Below are 21,922 nucleotides of genomic sequence, written 5' to 3' on the forward strand. Positions count from 1 at the left end.
CATTCTCACAAGCCTTTCCTTACCAAGCACGTTCCTATGATCCATATCTATCATATGACCAATCATCCACGCCATTTCCTTGTGACCATCATGAGCAAGAACCTTTAGAACCACCACAACCTTACCATGATTACCACCAAAAACCACCTCAATACACATCATCTCCATACCTTTACCAAGAAGAACCGCCTTCCCACTATAAACCCTTTCTCCAAAATAATGAACCTTCCTATCCACTCCAATCCCCAATAGATGACTCTCTCACTTTGCTACTTCAAGGACAAGCGGATATGCAAAGGAACACCCTAGAGTTTGTGACTAACTTGACTAAGGTAGTTCATACTTTAGCCTACCAATGCTTGAACACTCAAGGTGCTTCTGTGGAAACATGTGAAAAACCAAAGGAAGAGCAAAGCATGAAAGAGAGATTGGAAAATCTGGTGAACAAGGAAGAGTTGAGCTTTATATTGGAGCAATTGGAGAAGCCTAGGAGATGTGGAACCACCATGGAAGTCTCAAAAACTTCCGGAACATATAAAGATTGAAGAATATGAAAAGGTTGATCAAGAGACGGATTCAATCATCAATGATTTCTTATCAATAATTGAATCCTCTCCCATGGGGCGTGAAATTGACGCTATTGAAGACAACTCAACACCAAATGATGTTGGTGACCTTGTTGCGGACTCTTCCATCTAATGTGAAGTTGATATGGAAGTAGATTTCACACAACCTCCCAAATTTGACTCGATTGATGATGAGGAGTAATTGGAAGACGTCAACAAGAAAGAAGAAGATGAAAGAAGTTGTCAAGAGGTGGAGATACCCAAAGAAGAGCATAAGGAAGTCGACCTTGCATTGTCTAAATGTGGGGAGGTTTCCCTCCCTAAGTCACCGTCCAACATATCATTCAAGTGGGTAAAACTCTTACCCTTAAGCTTCACTTTCTCACTTGAATATGACTTGATTGAAACGGATGGATAACTTAGAGCACTTTGTAGAACTAAGAGTAAAAAAGAGTTGTGTAGTGGTTGGAAGTTAGGAATTAGGCTCATTGAGGTCAAGTGCTCAAGGTATAGGAACTATGATTAGAGGAATGCTACTTTACATAGGTCTATGAAGAAGACTTGGTGTGTTAGAGAGAACTATATTTGTCAACCACCCGAACGGAAAATTCATGAAGATCAACTAGAAGGCGGGTGCGAAAATAAGATATGGGATCCCGGATCGAAGTATGAAGACCAACTAAGGGAGCTCGTATCTTGGGTGGAACTTCATCCAAATTTGGTGAAGATGGTTGGGATTTCTGTCAACCATTTGAGGAGCAAAGATCCTTGGAGATTCAAGGATGAGTACAAGCATAAGCCACCATGACAAAGAGCTTCCCAAATGTCCAACTTAAAGACTTAAACTAAAAGTGCTAGGTGGGAGACACCCCACCATGGTAAACTCTTTCCACTCTCTTGTATTTTTTATTAATAAGTGATTTGAGTTACCATTGTAGGTAGTTTTCTTTCCATATATTTGTTTCAATAAATTGGTTGTAGGTTGTTTGTGGAGCAAGCCTCTTTTGCTTGTATTTGAAGATTCTCAAAAAGCCAAAAAGATTTTTGTCATTTTGTATTTTTGGCTAATTTTGAGCCGTAGGTAGTGTTAGGAGGATTTTGAGCTATTTTTGATATTTCTGAAAAAAAAGAGGGGGGCAGGGACGCATACGCACAGTGTGCACGCACGCGTCAATACGCGGATGCGGGCCCATATATTTTCCAGAGAGTTGGGCCACCCTTGCGCCAACACTAAGCCCCTGGCATAACCTTATGCACGCGTATGCGCAGTGCATGCATATGCGTCGATACGCATAATCTGCAATGCACACGGACGTGCACATACCGCGTGCACGTCGATCCACTGAACCAGTTTCCAAGCTTATAACCCAAGAGTTGTGCTAACTTTGGCCTAGCGTTAAGCCCTTGGCCCAACTCAAAGTGAGCGGACGCGCATAGGACGCTTCCGCGCCACTCACTCATTTTCCCACCGACACGGACGCTGGTGCAGTATTTTATAACCCACAGACTAACCGGCAAGTGCACCGGATCGTACCAAGTAATACCTCAGGTGAGTGAGGGTCGATCCCACGAGGATTGAAGGACTAAGCAACAATGGTTAATTGATTTGGCTTAGTTAGGCAAACAAAAAATAGTGTTTGAGAGTTCAAAAGCATTAATTAATAAATTTAGATGTTTGAAGACAGGTAGGTGAATAAGTTGGGAATAAAATATTGAAAAAGCAGTTAAGGCTTCAGAGTTATCTATTTTCTGGATTGACTTTTCTTACTAACTATTTTAATCATGTAGGATTTTATTTATGGCAAACTATATGTGACTAGACCCTAATTCCTTAGACCTTTCTAGTCTCCTTTAAAATTCATCAACAGCCAATGCCTTGGTCAATTAATTCCAATTAGAGGGTGGTGATCAAATTCCAGTTTATATGCCACAAAAACTCTAATTACCCAAAAATAAAAGGATTATATGTCACGTATCCCATTAAATCCAAATAATTAAAATTTAGGAGAATATGTTTTCAAGCTGTTGTTCAAGTAAAGAGCTTTTCCAAGTTATACAAGAACTCAAATAGAAAGAGGGTCATACTTCCGTTCCACCCAAATTCATAAGATAAAGAGCGAAAACAATTCTTAAATTATAAATTCATGCATAAATTAAAATAGAAAAAGCAATAAAATCAATCCATACAAATAGACAGAGCTCCTAACCTTAACAATGGAGGATTAGTTGCTCATGGTTCAGAGTAGAAAACTAGGATTGTAAATTATGAATTGGAATAATATTGTAAATGTTGTGTTGGAACTCCCCTGTTGGAATCCCCTTTTATTTCTAATCCTAATTAATTTAAAATCTATTATTTAAAACTTAAAATAATATCTTTTCCTAAAAATAATATTTGAATTCAAATTAGAATTAATTAACAAGTCTTCATTTGATGGGTGGGGACCACTTGTTTTATCCATTCTGCATCTTCTAATCTGTGTTTTCTGGGCTAAAAACTGAGTCAAAATAGCCCAGAAATCACTCCCAGCGTTTTTCTGCGTTTTCTGCACGTGGCGCATGTCATGCGTACACGTCAGTCACGCGTACTCGTCGATGGTCTTCTTCGCGTGTCACGCACATGCGTCACCTTGGAAAGCTCCAAATCACGCGCACGCGTCAATCACGCGTACGCGTCGCTCCTCGCTGCCATCTCCTTTGGTTTTTGTGCTGCAGAAACTCCATCAGATCCAGACGAATGCTACCTAAAGTAAATAAAATTGCAAAAGACTCAAAGTAGCATCCATATTGGCTAAAAGATAATTAATTCTTTATTAAACTCAACAATTTAGATGCAAATTCACTACGAAAAGATAGGAAAGATGCTCACGCATCACAACACCAAACTTGAATTGTTGCTTGTCCTCAAGCAACCAAACTAATATAGGCTTAGAATGTGAATTTGCATGAGAATGAGACTTCGATTAAGCTCATGTCTCTTCTTACAGTGGGGTTTACAACTGCAATCGTGAATAGTTTTGGCATCTCACTCTCCTTTGAATAAAAAGAATGTTAGTGTCATTCGGAATTAGAATCCGGATAATATTATGAATTCTCTGATCTTTTGTAGCTTAATTTAACCCTTGAACACAGCAGTTTTTCTTTTCTTTGGTGCTTTGCACCTTGAGCCTAGCCGTGACTTTAAATGTTTTGTCTCAAATTTTACTTGACACAGAAACACCACAAGCACTTAACTGGGGAACTCTTTTTGGAGTTTTGATTTTTCTTTCAGCTACTCCCAGACAGTGGTGCTCAAAGCCTTTGGCATACTCTTCTAATTGCAATTGATCTCGACTCTAAATGTTTTGTCTCAAGGATTACTTGACACAAGAACACCACAAGCATATAACTAGGGAAACAACTCTTTGAGCTTTTAATCATGTCTGACCTCCCTAGTCATTGATGCTCAGAGCCTTGGACCTTGCTTATTAAAATTTTTTTTCAATGTTGTTTCTTTTGCTTCAAGGATTACAATTTTTTTGTTTATTTCAGAGTAATCATAATAATTCTCTAAATCCCTATTCCTTGTACATTAACATTCTTTGATTCAAATTTAAATATGCATTGTTCATGTCATGCATTCAGAATCACAGAAAGTACCACCACATCTAAGTAAATAAGACAATTCTTCAATATAAACTCACTTTCTCATGCAATACATCACTTCTGTATTTTTTGTTTGAATTCAAGCTCAGTGAGTAATACATGAGACATCTTTTCGGAATTAAAGCAATTAAGAGAAAAGTAAATTAGACCTAGGATTCTAACTAATAAAGGATCATGCAACAAACAAAGCAAAATAGCAAAAAACTGGAACATAATATAGTAAAAGCGGGAAGGAATATAGAATGAAAGGAACTCAACCACCTTAGTTATCCTAGCGTTCGTTTTATTCTTCAGGTTGTGCTCCTTCTGTGAAGATGATTTGCCTCCCTTTGGTGCCATAAGATTAAACAAAAAACTTCTAAGCGAAGCGTCAACACCAAACTTAAAGGTTTGCTTGTCCACAAGCAAAGAAGAACTGAAAATAGAAAGAGAAAAATATTATGATGAAAGAAAAAGAAAAGGATAAAAGAACAAGAGAGAATTAGGATTGGGAGAGGGAGAAAGAAAATTAAATCTGGGCGGCGAACTAGTGTAGTTGTGCGGCGAAGGCGACGCGTACGCGTACAGCACGTGTACGCGTGGGGCGCAGAATTTCCTTAATGACGCGTGAGCAAGGGCACGCGCCCGCGTGCGCTTGGTTTTGTGCTATTCGCGCAAAGCCAGCCGCGTGCACGCACAACTCTCTGTTCGCGTGGCTTGGGATTTAATATTTTCATACGACGCATGCGCGTCATGTACGCACACGCGTGGATGGTCATTTGTACAGATGATGCGCACGCGTCAGGGACGCGTACGCGTGAACAGGTTTTGTGCTTTTAGCACACTTCCAGCCCCAAGCCAACACAACTCTCTGCCCAAACACATATTTACATCAAATTTTAAGGTCAGCCAAAATCATGAATGACGCGCACGCGTGGGGTACACGTACGCGTGGGCTTGTTTGTGTGAAAAGCATCATTCCTGCGCCACTCCCATGCAACTCTCTGTTTATTTTTATTTTTCACGCATAACCATCTGACGCGTACGCGTCAGTGACGCTTGCGCGTCGAGTACTCTCTTTTTTTTTTGTGTTCGGCTCCTGTTCTAAGATAGCTGCATGATCTGAAAAATAGTAAAAACTTAGTAAAAATCAAATAAGGAAGAAAACTACTACTACGAAAAATAACTAAGGATACGAATTTATTGGGTTGCCTCCCGACAAGCACTTCTTTAACATCACTAGCTTGACAGTCAGTTCTGCTAAGTCAGCAGATGAGCAGACCTCTGGCGATCGATCTCGCCTCTAAGATAGTGCTTCAACCTCTGGCCATTCACTGTAAATTTCCTGTCAGAATTCTCTTCCTGTATTTCCACATAACCATATGGTGAAGCTCTGGTAACTACAAACGGTCCTGACCACTGGGATTTTAGCTTCCCGAGAAAAAGTTTGAGCCTTGAATTATACAGAAGCACTCTCTGTCTTGGCTCAAAGACTCTGATGGCAATCTTCTTGTCATGTAGTAACTTGGTTCTCTCCTTATAGAGCTTGGCATTCTCATAGGCTGAATATGTGAATTCATTAAGCTCATTCAACTGAAGCATTCGCTTGATTCTTGCATCTTCTGAATCAAGATTCAGATATCGGATTGCCCAGTAAGCTTTATGCTCCAGCTCAACTGGCAAGTGACAGGCTTTGCCATAGACCAACTGATAAGGGGACATGCCAATAGGAGTCTTGTAAGTTGTCCGGTATGCCCAGAGAGCATCATCAAGCTTCCTAGACCAGTCCTTTCTTGAAACACTGACGGTCTTCTCTAAAATCCTCTTAAGTTTCCTGTTGAAAACTTCAACCTGTCCACTTGTCTGAGGGTGATAGGGGGTTGCCACTTTATAACGGACTCCATATCTCTGCAGAAGAGAGTCCAGCTGTCTGTTGCAGAAGTGGCTTCCTCCTTCACTAATAAGTGTCCTTGGGACACCAAACCGGCTAAAGATGTATCTCTGAAGAAAGCTCATTACCACCTTGACATCATTGGTGGGTAGAGCCATAGCTTCCATCCACTTGGACACGTAATCAACTGCCACTAGAATATAGTTGTTTGAATGTGAGGGCGGGAAAGGTCCCATGAAATCAATACCCCACACATCAAACAACTCAACCTCAAGAATCCCCTGCTGTGGCATTTCATGGTTGGCAGGGAGATTTGTAGCTTTTTCACATCTGTCATAGTGCTTCACAAATACTCTTGAGTCTTTGAAGAGAATTGGCCAGTAAAATCCACTCTGAAGGACCTTTGTAGCTGTCCTTTCACCGCCAAAGTGGCCTCCATAATCAGAACCATGACAGTGCCAAAGAATCTGCTATTTTTCTTCATCTGGGACACATCTCCGAATGATACCATCTGAACACCTTTTAAAAAGATATGGTTCCTCCCAAATGTAGTACTTTGCATCAGTCAATAGCTTCTTCACTTGTTGCATACTGTACTCCCTTGGAATAAAATTCATGGCCTTATAATTTGCAATATCTGCAAACCATGGAGCCTGCTGAATGAGAAACAATTGCTCATCTGGAAACGTCTCAGTCACAGCCATGGGTGGTTGTACTCCTGCTTCAGACTCAATTCTGGAGAGATGGTCAGCCACTTGATTTTCTGACCCTTTCTTGTCTTTTATCTCAATATCAAACTCCTGAAGGAGTAACACCCATCTTATTAATCTTGGTTTAGAGTCCTGCTTGGTTAGAAGATACTTCAAAGCAGCATGATTAGTATAAATAATAACCTTAGAATAAGTAAATAGGACCTAAACTTATCAACAGCATACACAACAGCTAATAATTCCTTTTCTGTAGTTGTGTAATTCTTTTGGGCATCATTTAGCACACGACTGGCATAGTAAATGACATGAACAAGCTTACCATGCCTCTGTCCTAAAACAGCTCCTATAGCAAAGTCACTAGCATCACACATTAATTCAAATGGTAAATCCCAATCAGGGGGAGCTATAATGGGAGCAGAGATGAGATTTGCTTTCAGAATTTCAAAAGCATGCAGACAATCAGAATCAAAGACAAAAGGGACATCAGCAACCAACAGGTTGCTTAATGGTTAAGCAATTTTAGAAAAATCATTTATAAATCTTCTATAAAATCCTGCATGACCTAAGAAACTCCTTACTGCCTTAAAATTAGTTGGTGGTGGTAATTTTTCAATTACCTCTACCTTTGCTCTATCAACCTCAATTCCCTTACTTAAAATCCTGTGTCCAATAACAATACCTTCTGTAACCATAAAATGACATTTTTCCCAATTTAAAACAATGTTTGATTCTTGACACCGTTTCAAGACAAGAGATAAATGCTTAAGGCAGGATTCAAAAGAATTACCAAAAACAGAAAATTCATCCATAAATACCACAATGAACTTTTTAACCATATAAAAAAAATTGAAAGCATACACCTTTGAAAAGTTGTTGGAGCATTGCAAAGTCCAAAAGGCATTCTCCTGTAGGCAAATACTCCAAAGGGGCACGTGAATGCTGTCTTCTCTTGATCTTGAGGGTCCACTGCAATTTGATTATATCCAGAATATTCATCTAGAAAACAGTAGAAAGCGTGACCAGCTAACCTCTCAAGCATCTGATCAATGAAGGGTAGGGGAAATGATCCTTCCTTTTTGGACCACCTCTTTCATAGTTGGATTGAGTCTCCTTTGTGGTTGCACAACTGGTTTAACATCATCTTCAAGGAGGATCTTGTGCATACACTTGGTTGGACTAATCCCCTTCAAGTCACTAATGGTCCACCCAAGGGCTGTTTTATGGCTCCTGAGCACTGAAATAAGCACCTCTTCCTCTTCAGGCTTCAAGGAAGAGCTAATGATCACTGGATAGGAATCATTTTCACCCAAGAACACATATTTTAGAGAAGGAGGTAAATCTTTGAGCTCAAGCTTGGGGGCTTCCTCCTCTGCTTTAGGCGTGTGAACTAGTGTCTTCTGAGGTGGTGAATCATCAACTTCAACTAACTTATACTCAGAAACAGGATCTAAAATGTCATCAAGTACCTCAGCTTCCAGTACTTTTTGAACAAGTGGTTCAACAACATCAATTCTCACACACCCTTCAGAATCATTAGGGTGCTTGAGAGCTTCAAAAACATTCAGGACCACCTGTTCTTAATTGACCCTCAGGGTTAATTCACCCTTTTGCACATCAATCAGAGCTCTACCTGTAGCTAAAAAGGGTCTACCAAGAATAATAGAGGATTTTACATCCTCTTCCATGTCTAATATAACAAAATCAATATGAAAAATAAAAGGTCCTACTTTCACAAGTAAATCCTCAACAACACCCATAGGTAATTTAATAGAAAAATCAGCAAGTTGAAGAGAAATACGAGTGGGTTTTACCTCCTCAATTTGAAGCTTTTTCATCACTGAAAGTGGCATGAGATTGATGCTAGCTCCAAGATCACATAAAGCTCTCTGAATGTTGACATCTCCAATGGTGCAAGGAATCACAAAACTCCTTGGATCTTGCATTTTCTCAGGAAGTTTATGTTGGATAATAGCGCTACATTCCTTGGTTAACACCACGGTTTCTTGCTCCTTCCAATTCCTCTTGTTAGTCAACAATTCTTTCATAAATTTAGCATAAAGGGGCATTTGCTCAAGAGCCTCTACAAAAGGAATGTTGATCTGTAGCTTCTTGAAGACATCTAAAAATTTAGAGAACTGCTTTTCTTTGGAAGCCTTCTGAAGTCTCTGAGGATATGGCATTTTTGGCTTGTATTTAGGAGCCTTTGGCAATGTAGGATAAGTGTCTAGAGAGTCAGGGAACGGGTTATCTGCACGCTTAGGAGGGGCGTGCTCTACTTCTTCCTTTTTCTCCTCTGGAGCTTTCTTTTCAACTAGCTCTTCATTGGCCCTTGTCTCAGAACCAGCTATTTTACCACTTCTCAATTGAATAGCCTTGCAATCTTCTCTTGGGTTCACCACTGTATCACCTGGAAATGTACTTGCAGACCTCTCAGGTATTTACTTGCTCAGTTGGCCCATTTACACCTCTAAGTTTCTAATGGAGGCTCTGGTTTCCTGCATAAAACTCCTCATCATCTCCCAGTTAGAATCTTCTTGGGGTTTAGAGTTTGCCTGCTGAGGTGGTTGTTGCTGCTGAGACTGAAATTGGCAGTTATTGTAATTATTCTGTAGGAAGCCACCCTGAGAATTATTGTTGAAATTATGAGGTCTCTGAGGTTGATCCCTCCACCCAAAGTTTGGGTGATTTCTCCACCCCTGATTGTATGTCTTAGAATATGGATCATTATTGGGATTTCTAGGACAACTCCCCATATAATTGACCTGTTCAGAAGAGCTTTGAGCATAGTCATAATTATCATTTTGCACAAAATTACCTATAATGTCATAAGGGACCTCTTGAGATGGGTTTTGAGTGTTGATAGCTGAGACTTATATTCCACCCATCTGTTGAGTAAGTAGACTTATTTGCTGAGACATAAACTTGTTCTAAGCAAGAAAAGCATTAAGAGCTTCTACTTCCATAACACCCTTCTTTTGAGGAGCCTCAGAGTTCACAGGATTTCTGTTAGATGAGTATAAATATTGGTTGCTAGCAACCAACTCAATCAGCTCAATAGTCTCCTCTAGTGTCTTCTTCTTATGCAATGAACCACCTGCAGAATTATCTAAGCACATCTTGGACATTTCACCCAAGCCTTTATAAAAGATGTCTAGTTGGGTCCATTTAGAGAACATGTCTGGAGGGCATTGTCTAATCAGTAGCTTGTACCTCTCCCAAGCTTCATAAAGAGTTTCACCATCCCTCTGCCTGAAGGTCTGAACCTCCACCCTAAGCTTAGTCAGCTTCTTAGGTGGGAAAAATTTAGTAAGAAACTCAGTAATAACCTTGTCCCAAGTATTCAAACTATCCTTGGGTTGAGAATCTAGCCATAGTTTTGCTCCATCCCTCAGAGCAAATGGGAAGAGCATGAGTTTGTATACCTCTGGGTTCACTCCATTTGTCTTCATAGTATCACAAATCTGCAGAAAATTAGAAATAAATTGATTTGGGTCTTCGTGGGGAAGACCATGATACTGGCAGTTTTGTTGCACCAGGGTGACCAATTGTGGCTTCAACTCAAAGTTGTTTGCAGTTATAGGAGGCACCACAATATTTTTTCCATAAAGATCCGCAGTAGGGGCAGAATATGAGCCAAGCACTCTCCTTTGTTGATCATCCCCATTCGGATTTGCCACATTGGCATTAACAGCATTATTGTGATCCATAGTGGATTCTGCAGGCTTACAAAGTCTTGCTTGTTGTAAACGTCGCCTACAAGTCCTTTCAGGTTCTGGATCAAAGTCTAACAGAGGTTCCTTGTTTCTGTTCCTGCGCATAAACCAACATAAAACAAGAAAAGATGGGATTATCTACGTCAGAGTGCAGAGAAGTCCCAGTAAGGTATCCTGTATAAAATAATAAAATAAAGATGCCAAATAAAATAAATAAATAAATTTCGAAAATAATAACTAAAATTAAACAGAAATTTTTGAAAATTAAAAGGAAAAATAAACAAGACAATTATAATAAAATTAACTAGGTGACACCAAAATTAATTTCAGAAATTAAGGAAAAATATTAGTACTAAAAAAAATTTCGAAAATAATAAGCAAAATTTAAAGAAAAATTAAAACTAAAACGCCTAATCTAAGCAATCAAACAACTGATAGTTGTCAATCACAGTCAATTCCCAGCAACGGCGCCAAAAACTTGGTGCAGTATTTTATAACCCACAGACTAACCGGCAAGTGCACCGGGTCGTACCAAGTAATACCTCAGGTGAGTGAGGGTCGATCCCACGAGGATTGAAGGACTAAGCAACAATGGTTAATTGATTTGGCTTAGTTAGGCAAACAGAAAATAGTGTTTGAGAGTTCAAAAGCATTAATTAATAAATTTAGAAGTTTGAAGATATGCAGGTGAATAAGTTGGGAATAAAATATTGAGAAAGCAGTTAAGGCTTAAGAGTTATCTATTTTCTGGATTGACTTTTCTTACTAACTATTTTAATCATGTAGGATTTTATTATGGCAAACTATATGTGACTAAACCCTAATTCCTTAGACCTTTCTAGTCTCCTCTAAAATTCATCAACAGCCAATGCCTTGGTCAATTAATTCCAATTAGAGGGTGGTGATCAAATTCCAGTTTATATGCCACAAAAACTCTAATTACCCAAAAATAAAAGGATTATACGTCACGTATCCCGTTAAATCCAGATAATTAAAATTTAGGAGAATATGTTTTCAAGTTGTTGTTCAAGTAAAGAGCTTTTCCAAGTTATATAAGAACTCAAATAGAAAGAGGGTCATACTTCCGTTCCACCCAAATTCATAAGATAAAGAGCAGAAACAATTCTTAAATTATAAATCCATGCATAAATTAAAATAGAAAAAGCAATAAAATCAATCCAAACAAATAGACAGAGCTCCTAACCTTAACAATGGAGGATTAGTTGCTCATGGTTCAGAGTAGAAAATTAGGATTGTAAATTATGAATTAGAATAATGTTGTAAGTATTGTGTTGGAACTCCTCTGTTGGAATTCCCTTTTATTTCTAATCCTAATTAATTTAAAATCTATTATCTAAAACTTAAAATAATATCTTTTCCTAAAAATAATATTTGAATTCAAATTAGAATTAATTAACAAGTCTTCTGTTGATGGGTGGAGACCACTTGTTTTGCCCATTCTGCGTCTTCTAATCTATGTTTTCTGGGCTGAAAACTGAGTCAAAACAGCCCAAAAATTGCCCCCAGCGTTTTTCTAAATTTTCTGCAAGTGGCGCATGTCACGCGTACGCGCCAGTCATGCGTACGCGTCGATGGTCTTCTTCGCGTGTCACGCGCACGCGTCAGTCATGCGTACGCGTCGCTGAGAAAATCTTCAAATCACACGTATACGTCAGTCACGCGCACGCCTCGCCATGGAAAGCTCCAAATCAAGCGTACGCATCAGTCACGCATATGCATCGCTCCTTGCTGCCATCTTCTTTGGTTCTTGTGCTGCAGAAACTCCATCAAATCCAACCTAATGCTACCTAAAGTAAATAAAATTGCAAAAGACTCAAAGTAGCATCCATATTGGCTAAAAGATAATTAATTCTTTATTAAACTCAATAATTTAGATGCAAATTCACTAGGAAAAGATAGGAAAGATGCTCACGCATCAGACGCACACGGTGCGCATACGCGTGGATTCAAATTAATATACCCTAAGGGACGCGGTGAACCCTAGCGCAGTCGCACACCCAACCCTCACTCCCTCTTCTCTTCAATGTTCACTCTTCCCTCTCATTCTCTCAAACCTCCATAGCCACCCCAACCCCTGCAACCACCCACCACTGTGCCGGCGACGCCACTGCCGTCGCCTCTCTCCTTTAGCCTCTCTTCTTTTCTCTCTTCTCTGCCCTCTCTCACCATCGGCCTCTTCCTCTCTCACCACCGCCACGACCACCTACGCCGCCGCGGAGCATCGCTGCTGGCAGCATTACTTTACTGCTTCTTCTCCCTATTTCCTTCTTTCTGATTCTGATCCTGCTACACCCTAGGTTCCCTACCCTCACCTCTGCTCCTGCTCTGAGTCTTTGATTTCTTTTCAATTAATTTTGTTGTTAATATTAGTTAGTTAGTTGATTACTTTTGATTGCTAGGTTAGTTAGAGATGCATGTTTTAGTTGATCCTAGGTTGTTAGGTAGCTAGGTTATGGTTAGATGATCTTAGGCCTGATAAGTGCTCCGTATTTGTTTACACTTTGAACGATGCATGACTATTTGCTGCTATAGTGCCCTGTTTTCCTTTTCTTGATGATCACCAATGCTGCCTGCTGAATTCTGCTTGTCAAATTAAGTTTGATGCTGCTTGTGTATATGTAATCCTTGATTTTCATGTTGTTACAATCTTTTGGATTCATATACTTGCATTTTGCTACTATTTGCTATCCGGGAACGTTTGATTTACTGTCGAAATGCTGCCCAAATTTCTAGAAATTGTTGTGTTCTTCAACTTACACCAAGTTCAATCCCTAGGTCGCTTTGGCTAGCATCTCTATGTTTATGTTGTTTCCCGTGATATGCATTGAACCTTCATGCACTTCCATCTCTCAAGTTACTCAATTGTCTTATGCTCAAGCTAATGATTCAGCTTACCATTTAAGTTTAACTTGCAATTTTGTTGAATGTGGTGCATTCATTTGCAATAATTGACATATTCAACTTGTGTAACTCTTTTTCACTCAAATTGGTTTCCAACCTGCCTTAGTTACACAAATGTACTTTCATTTTTTCAACACCAATTATTGCAAATCTAGTGACCATGACATGGAATGATGACTTGCTTTCAATTAATTGCTTCTTTTGCAATCTCATATTTCATCATCAATGACTGCTTCTCCCTCATGATTGTGAGTATGCTTGTTATCCTTAATTTTCTACATTCTTCTTAATTACGCAAATGATCGTCACACCCCTAACCTTTGAACTAGTTTTTCTAACTTTTAACTTCCCTAACATGATGATTTTTCTTTTTAGTTTTCCACTAACTCCTTAACCATTCTTTTTGGGTATGATGTTCATTGAGCTTATTGAACAAGCATGATGTGATTATTGTTTGCTTTCTTGGTTTGTGACCCTATTTTCTTTTCTACCTTGTGATTACTTGCATTCCAAGAATTCTCTTTTCTTACCTCACTTCATGAACGTGTCTTACCTTGTTTGCTATCTCCCTACTTGGCTAATTGCTTATATCATATCCTATCTGGTTTTCAGGATGTCGGCTAAAGGAAAAGCCAAGGCTACTACCTCAAGAAAGAGGAAGGCACCTCATGCCTCTACTATCTCTCCTTATGCCAACTATGCCAAAAACCCACTTAATGAAGTGGATAAGGAGAATCAGCAGCTACCCGCACACTAACACAAACAAGTTTCCCAATCTTTACTGCGAGCTCTGTTTCCCTACCTATCAAAAGAAAAATCTAAACATTGAGAAGACATTGGCCCTCCCCAACGACCTGCGGCGCTCCATTAATACCCGTATTCAAGAATTAGGCTTAGGCTTTGTTGATAGGGATTTGGGAAGAATAAACACTTCATGGGTCAAAGAGTTTTATTACAACTTCTTTCGTGTGACTCTTGATTTAGTCCACCTACGGGGCGGGCAGGTCTTAGTGACTGAGGCTGCTATTGAGGGTGTATTGCATTGTCTACCTCGGACTGGTGATACATGTGCATACCAGCAGGCAGAGATAGCAATAAATGCTATAACCTTTGATTATGAGGCGCTGAAGTGCATTATTGCCACACCGGATGCCCCTTGGGTAATGGATTCTAGCAACAAAAGACCCAAGGGGATGTTATTTACCTATCTGTCTACAGAGACTAGGATTTGGCAGCAGATATTCGCCCACTATGTCCTGCCTACTACCCATTTTTCTAAGATTCTGATGGATATGCTTCTTCTGATTGGCTGTCTTATGGAGGGGAAGGAGGTATACTTCCCCCGGTTGATCAGGCGATGCATGTGGCGAGCACACATCTGTGGCCTACTACCATTTTCCACATTGGTCACCAGGATGATTGAGTTAGCCGGTGCCCCATGGAGGGATGATGATGTGTTACCACCACCCCCAGATGACGATGATAAGGAGGTTACTATTCCGTGGGGTACGTGGGTGCACGAGAAAGCCCCATCCAGGCGCCGCTCTCGAGCTAGAGCAGTAGTAGAGGATGCTAGACCTTCATCTTCTACCGCAGCGGCAGGACCCTCTTCTTCGGCAGCAACAGTAGCACCTTTACCACCACTAGCACCCGAGCCGACCTATCTTCTGGTTCAGCGTCTGTTTTGATTCATAGAGCGCAGTGAGCGCCGTATTATGCGGTACCTTGATAGAGTGGATCAGGCATTTGCAGCACAGGGCGTTCAGCTACCTCCTCTTCCCGACTCTTCCGCATCCGATGAGGAGGATCACGAGGCAGAGCATGCGGAGGAGCATGTTGAGGAGCCGACTCAGCAGGAGGCACCTCCACAGACGCAGGCTACCCAGGACACTCAGCAGCCTCCCGAGGAGCCAGTGCCTCAGCCTGAGACCCAGCCGTAGCCAGATGTGACTGTTGACCCTCACCATGAGCCCGATCAGTAGCATCGAGGACGATGCTTCATCTTAAGTGTGGGGAGGTCACCGTCGTCGCCGTCGGTGGATTTGGTGAACATTTTCGGACACTATCACTTGGCTATCTCATTTTGCTTTATTTTGCACTATTTTGGGATTATTGTACATACTTTCTATTGTGGATACTTTTATTTTGGTTGTTGCACACTTTTATTGTATATATTGCCTTTTAGCCTTTTGGTTGTTTTAACCTTTTGGTTGTGATTTGAAAAATATTTTGAATTGTTGAAAACTTAGTTAAACCCTTTGTGCATAAAAGAATTTTGTTTTGATTGAAAAAGAGGGTAAACTAAGGAATCTTAGAATTTCTTAATCACAACATTGCATTTAGGATAAGCTTGGTCAAAACAATGAAATTTTCCAACGAATTTATCTAGAGGACACACTACCCCAATTGATTGAGAAATTTTTGATGAACTTGCATGAATTCATATTTTGTGAAGCATGTTTTGAGCTAAGAACACAAGATTGGGAGATTTAAGCCTAATTGTGTGGTTACATCTTATAACAACTTATATTTTCCTTCTTGTGTGAAATTATATTTTCCTATGATTGTGATCCTTGATTTGTTTAATTCTTTATGTCCAATTATTCCTTGTATTCATGCATTTATATGATTGAGGCCAATATTTCATCACCTCACTTACCCAAATAGCTTACCTTTTATTTTCCATTGTTAGCCAACTTTGAGCCTACGCTTAACCCAATTGTTCTTTTTTTAGCACATTACAAGCCTAAAGCGGAAAATAATAAAGTCCCTTGTTTGGATCTTTGATTAGCTTAGGCTATTGAGAGTGTTTTATATTCAAGTTTGGGGAGATGTGGGAACATTGGTTGGGATAAAAAGGTATTTTGTATTTCTCCATTTGGGAATTAGGTGCGTACTTATGTAATGATTAAAAATATAGACCTTATGCATTGATGTTCTTGTATGTAGCTTGAAAGAAAGAAAAAAAATAAGAAAAACAAAAGAAAAATAAAAAAAATATAAATGTGAAAAAATAAAAGAAAAGAAAAAAAAGAAAGAAAAATAGACAAAGAAAAGAAAAAGAAGAAAAATAATAAAAAGGGGACAAAATGCCCCAAAGTGAAGTCCAATAAGAGCCAATGCATAAGTGTTGTGAAAATCAAATGAAAATGCATGAGTATGTGAAAAGTGAAGGATGGGTAGTTAGGTTAGTACTTAATTGCATAGGTTATTATATAGGTTAGTGATGAGCGGATAATTTATACCCTTTTTGGCATTATTTTTACATAGTTTTTAGTATGATTTAGTTACTTTTTATTATATTTTTATTAGTATTTATTCAAAAATCATATTTCTGGACTTTACTATGAGTTTGTGTGGTTTTTTTGTGATTTCAGGTATTTTCTGGCTGAAATTGAGGGACCTGAGCAAAATTCTGATTCAGAGGCTGAAAAAGGACTGCATATGCTGTTGGATTCTGACCCTCCTGCACTCGAAGGGGATTTTCTGGAGCTACATAAGCCCAATTGGCGCGCTCTCAATTGTGTTGGAAAGCAAAAATCTTGGACTTTCCAGCAATAGATAATAGTTCATACTTTGCCCGAGATTTGATGGTCCAAACTGGCACTAAAAGCCAGCCTAAAACTTTCTGGCGTACAATGCCAGAACTGGCACCAGAATTGCAGTTAAACGCCCAAATTGGCACCCAAGCTGGCGTTTAACTCCAAGAACAGCCTATGCACATGAAAGCTTCAATGCTCAGCCCAAGCACATACCAAGTGGTCTTCGGAAGTGGATTTCTACACTATCTGCACTTAGTTACTCATTTTCTGTAAACCTAGGTTACTAGTTTAGTATAAAAAATACTTTTAGAGATTTATTTTATATCTTTTGATCACCTTATGTAACTTTTTACATCTGAAAACCTCCTTGGAGAGGCTAGCCTCACGGCCATGCCTAGACTATTTTCACTTATGTATTTTCTACGGTAGAGTTTCTACACCCCATAGATTAAGGTGTGGAGCTCTACTGTTCTTCATGAATTAATACAATTACTACTGTTCTCTATTCAATCACGCTTGATTCTATTTCTAAGATACTCACTCGTACTTCAATCTGGAGAATGATATGATCCATGACACTCATCATTATTCTCAATTCTATGAATGCGTGCCTGACAACCACTTCCGTTCTATCTTAGCTCAACGTAGTCATTGGGCGACAGCTTGAGTGTGTATCTCTTGGGTCTCTGATCTACAGACCGAGTCCGTGAGATCAGAATCTTCATGGTATAGGCTAGAACCAATTGGCAGCCATTCCTGAGATCCGGAAAGTCTAAACCTTGTATGTGGTATTCCGAGTAGGATCTGGGAAGGGATGACTATGACGAGCTTCAAACTTGCGAATGTTGGGCACAGTGACAGTGTGCAAAAGGACAAGGGTCCTTTTCCGATGCTAGTGAGAACCGACAGATGATTAGCCGTGCAGTAGCTGTACATGGTATTTTTCATCCGAGACGAGCAATCCAACAGTTGATTAGTCGTGCAGAGATCGTACCTAGTATTTTTCATCCGAGAGGATCATACAGCTTACCATGGAAGGGAGCACGCATGGTTGGAAGAAGGCAATAGGAAAGCAGAGGTTCAGAAGCAACAAAGCATTTCCAAATGCTTATCTGAAATTCCCACCAATGAATTACATAAGTATCTCTATTTTATTTTATGTTTATTTATCTTTTAATTATCAATACTCATAACCATTTGAATCCGCCTGACTGAGATTTACAAGATGACCATAGCTTGCTTCAAGCCGACAATCTCCGTGGGATCGACCCTTACTCACGTAAGGTTTATTACTTGGACGACCCAGTGCACTTGCTGGTTAGTTGTGCGGAGTTGTGAGAAGTGTGAATCACGATTTCCTACACCAGTTAGGTGGGAAAGTTTGGGCTAATCAACGATTCAAATTCTAGTCCACTTATCCATATATGATCCTCCCTTGACCCTAGCCCCGTTACAACCTTATGGAAAAGACCTCATGATATTTGTATGCATGCATTGAATGATTGTTGATTGTTAGATGAAGAACAAATTTTGGAAAGCATGATTAGGGGAGAATTGAGTGAATCAACCCCTAAACACTTGAGTGAATAGAGCGTATACACATCCGGTGAGGGTTCGATTGCTCAGTTACATGTATTCACCATAATCATTCTTGTTCATGCAAGTTTGTGACCCTTTTTGATAATTCAATACAATTGTGGGTTGGATTTGATTCCTATTGCTTTAGCCCTATGCTTGTGAATGTTTCCTTGGAAGTTGAGTTTTTTTGACCAAGCATTTGCATCCATATAGATAGTTGCATTTAGATAGTTTGCATTTAGATAGTTTAGTTGCATTGAATAAATGTCATACCCTTTGCTTCATCCTTGGTTTAGCATGAGGACATGCTAAGATTTAAGTGTAGGGAGGTTGATAAACCCCATTTTTAGGGTTTATCTTATGTTGAATTTAGAGCATTTTGATAACCTTCTCTCACATTTATTCAATGAAATAGCATGATTTTGTGATTGTCTCTTTATTTGTACTTAGATGTGAAAACATGCTTTTTAGACCTTTAATTTGATGATTTTTATCTTCCTTTGATTCTACTAGATGCCTTGATGTATTTGTTAGTGATTTCAAATTGAAAAGGGCTAGGGAAAGATCAAAGGAGTGAAAGGAAATCATACAATGTGGAGAAATCATGAAAAGCCAAAAATTTGGAAAACGCCCATGGACGCGCGCGCGCACTATGCACCTACGCGTGGATTGCGAAAAGCTCCATCGACGCGTATGATAAACCACTATTTTATGGTTTATCTTGTGCTCAATTGAGTGGTTTCATCAAGTCTTTGCACACTTATTCATACGAATTGCATGGTTTAACAATTCCTTCCTAGTTTTGTTTTATGGTTGAAAACTTGCTTCCTAAGCCTTTAAATTGTGTATTTTAATTCTCCTTTATACCATTCGATGCCGTGATCTGTGTGTTCAGTGTTTTCAGGCTTTATAGGGTAGGAATGGCTTGGAGGATGGAGAGGAAGCTTGCAAAAATGGAAGGAGCACAAGAAATAAAGGAGATAACCAGCGAGCATCGACGCGCATGCATGAATCACGTGTGCGCGTGATTTGAAGATCTGCACAGCGACGCACGCGCGTGCCTGACGCGTGCGTGTGGATTGGAGTTTTGCACGATGAAGCGTGCGCGTACCTAACGCACACGCATGAAACGCGAAGATGACCAGCGACGCGTACGCGTGACATGCGCGATCTGTAAAAATCACAGAAAACTATGGGGCCATTTTGGGCCGAGTTTGGACCCATTTTCTGGCCCAGAAACACAGACTAGAGCCAGGGGACATGCAGAGACTCCACACACATTCTCATTAGCATAGTTTTAGATTTTTAGATTGGAATCTTAGAGAGAAATCACTCTTTCTTTTGGTTTTCTACACATTCATAGTTTTTATAGTTTATGCTTTTGCTTTGGATTTTGAGAAGAGTCATTACCTCCATTGAAGTTGTTATTCTAGTTTGTTTTCTTATTCCCTTACTCTTCCATATCCTTAATCTTTGTTCAGAGTTACAATTGGATTATTTTTAGAATTTATTAATGCAAAGGATTACTTTTACTTTTAATTAATTTTCAGTTATTGTTTATCATGCCTTCCTTTTATTCCCTTTTTAATTCTGTGCAAGTAATTTTCATGTCAATGGAGTAGACTCCCAACTTGACTTGGGGGTTGATTAAATGGAGACCCTAGAGTTGGAATGCTCAAGTGATTAGTTAAATTGGAAGTTGTTAGCTAATTCTCTATTTACTAACGCTAGTCCTTCCTAAGGGAGAGGACTAGGATTTGCAAATAAGAGTTAGCTCAATCACTTGACTTTCCTTTATTTAGTAAGGGTTAACTAAGTGAAAACAACAACCTCTTTATACTACACTTGAGAAAATTCCAACAAGGATAGAACTTCCACTTAATCATTCCCCAGTCAAGGCTTTTTATTTTGAATATATAGATCTCTTTTAATTTTCATTGCACTAATTTATAATTATTTATTTTCTGTCATTCAACTCTCAAAATCTCTTGGAAAACTCCTGATTAATAAGATAGCACCCTTTTGTCAACTCATTGGGAGACGACCTGGGATTCATACTCCCAGTAATTTTTATTCTAATTTTGTGACAACCTTTCTAAATTGATAAGCGGATTTTTGGTGGTTAAGAACTATACTCGCAACGTATTTCTTATATTATAAATTCTTAATTGGCTGATTTCCGCCTCCATCAAATTTTTGGTGCCGTTACCGGGGAGTTGTAATTGTGTGCTAAATTATTAGTTAGTGTACATATTTTTTATTTTCACGTATTTTATATTATTTTATTACCATGAGCTGTATGTTTCTTTCATTGAATGACGCGTTCGCTGCCTGATCCGAGCTTAGCCGCATTTGATCCTAAAATTGAAAGAACTCTTTCACGTATTAGGCGAGCTCGGCGTCGGTTAGCCTCTGAGGGCGGTGAAGTGGTTGTTATCAATTCACCAGTCTCTTCTGAAGGCGAATTTGAAGCAGCATTCGAGGAAGAAACAAGCTCCTCTACTACTGATTCTGTTGACTTACGTGCAGGTAACATGGCAGCGCCCAGGAGGATTACTCTCCAGGAGGCAGGAGCCCCAGACTTTACTCTACAACCGTATCAAGCGCGTCACCCCAATCTGGCTGCAGATTTTGAACTGAAGACTGCGCTAATCAACTTGATGCCCAAGTTTCATGGCTTACCTACTCAGGATCCTATCAAGCACCTCAGGGATTTTCAGACAGCCTATTCTACTGTTAGGCGTCATGGTGCAGATGAAACTTCTATTCTGCTAACTGCCTTCTCGTTTTCTCTTGAGGGAAAGGCAAGGGAGTGGTACTACTCCCAACCTAAAGCGACTGTTACTAACTGGGATACACTCAGGAGAGAATTCTTGGACAAATACTTTCCAGCTGAAGTTACAGATAGACTAAGGAAATAGATCTCTTGCATTATTCAAGGTGAATCAGAGACACTTTATGAGTATTGGGAGCGCTTCAAGAATCTTCTGGACGCATGCCCCCATCACATGATTGACAAGTTAGTGTTGATCAGCTACTTCACTCAAGGCATGAAGCCTCGGGATAAGACTACATTGGATGGTGCAAGTAATGGTTCTCTGAAAAAGTACAAGACCACAGATGAAGCGTGGCAACTGATCAGCGACCTAGCTGAGTCCACTCGGAATCACAGGCACAGGAACAACCACCCCAAGGCTGTTGCAGAGGTTTCCTCTAGTAGTGAGACTACTGGCTTCACACAGGCTATATGTGAGATGACCAACCTACTGAAGCAGATACAGCTAAATCAATAACAACCTCAGCCTCCCTCACCACAATAAAGTCAACAGTTGGTTTCTCAAAGAGTATGCGAAATATGTGCTCATTACACTCATTA

General features: G+C 39.6%; 1 non-coding gene across 1 annotated transcript; it reads right to left on the bottom strand.

Moving 5' to 3' along the window:
• Positions 1 to 21,452: 21,452 nt before the first annotated feature.
• LOC112753531 (small nucleolar RNA R71) lies at positions 21,453 to 21,560 on the bottom strand. The gene has a single exon (XR_003177916.1). It is a non-coding gene; the product is annotated as a small nucleolar RNA R71 (small nucleolar RNA).
• Positions 21,561 to 21,922: the final 362 nt, after the last annotated feature.

The sequence above is a fragment of the Arachis hypogaea genome, chromosome 15 (assembly GCF_003086295.3).
Source record: "Arachis hypogaea cultivar Tifrunner chromosome 15, arahy.Tifrunner.gnm2.J5K5, whole genome shotgun sequence".
In the NCBI taxonomy this organism is placed as follows: Eukaryota; Viridiplantae; Streptophyta; class Magnoliopsida; order Fabales; family Fabaceae; genus Arachis; species Arachis hypogaea.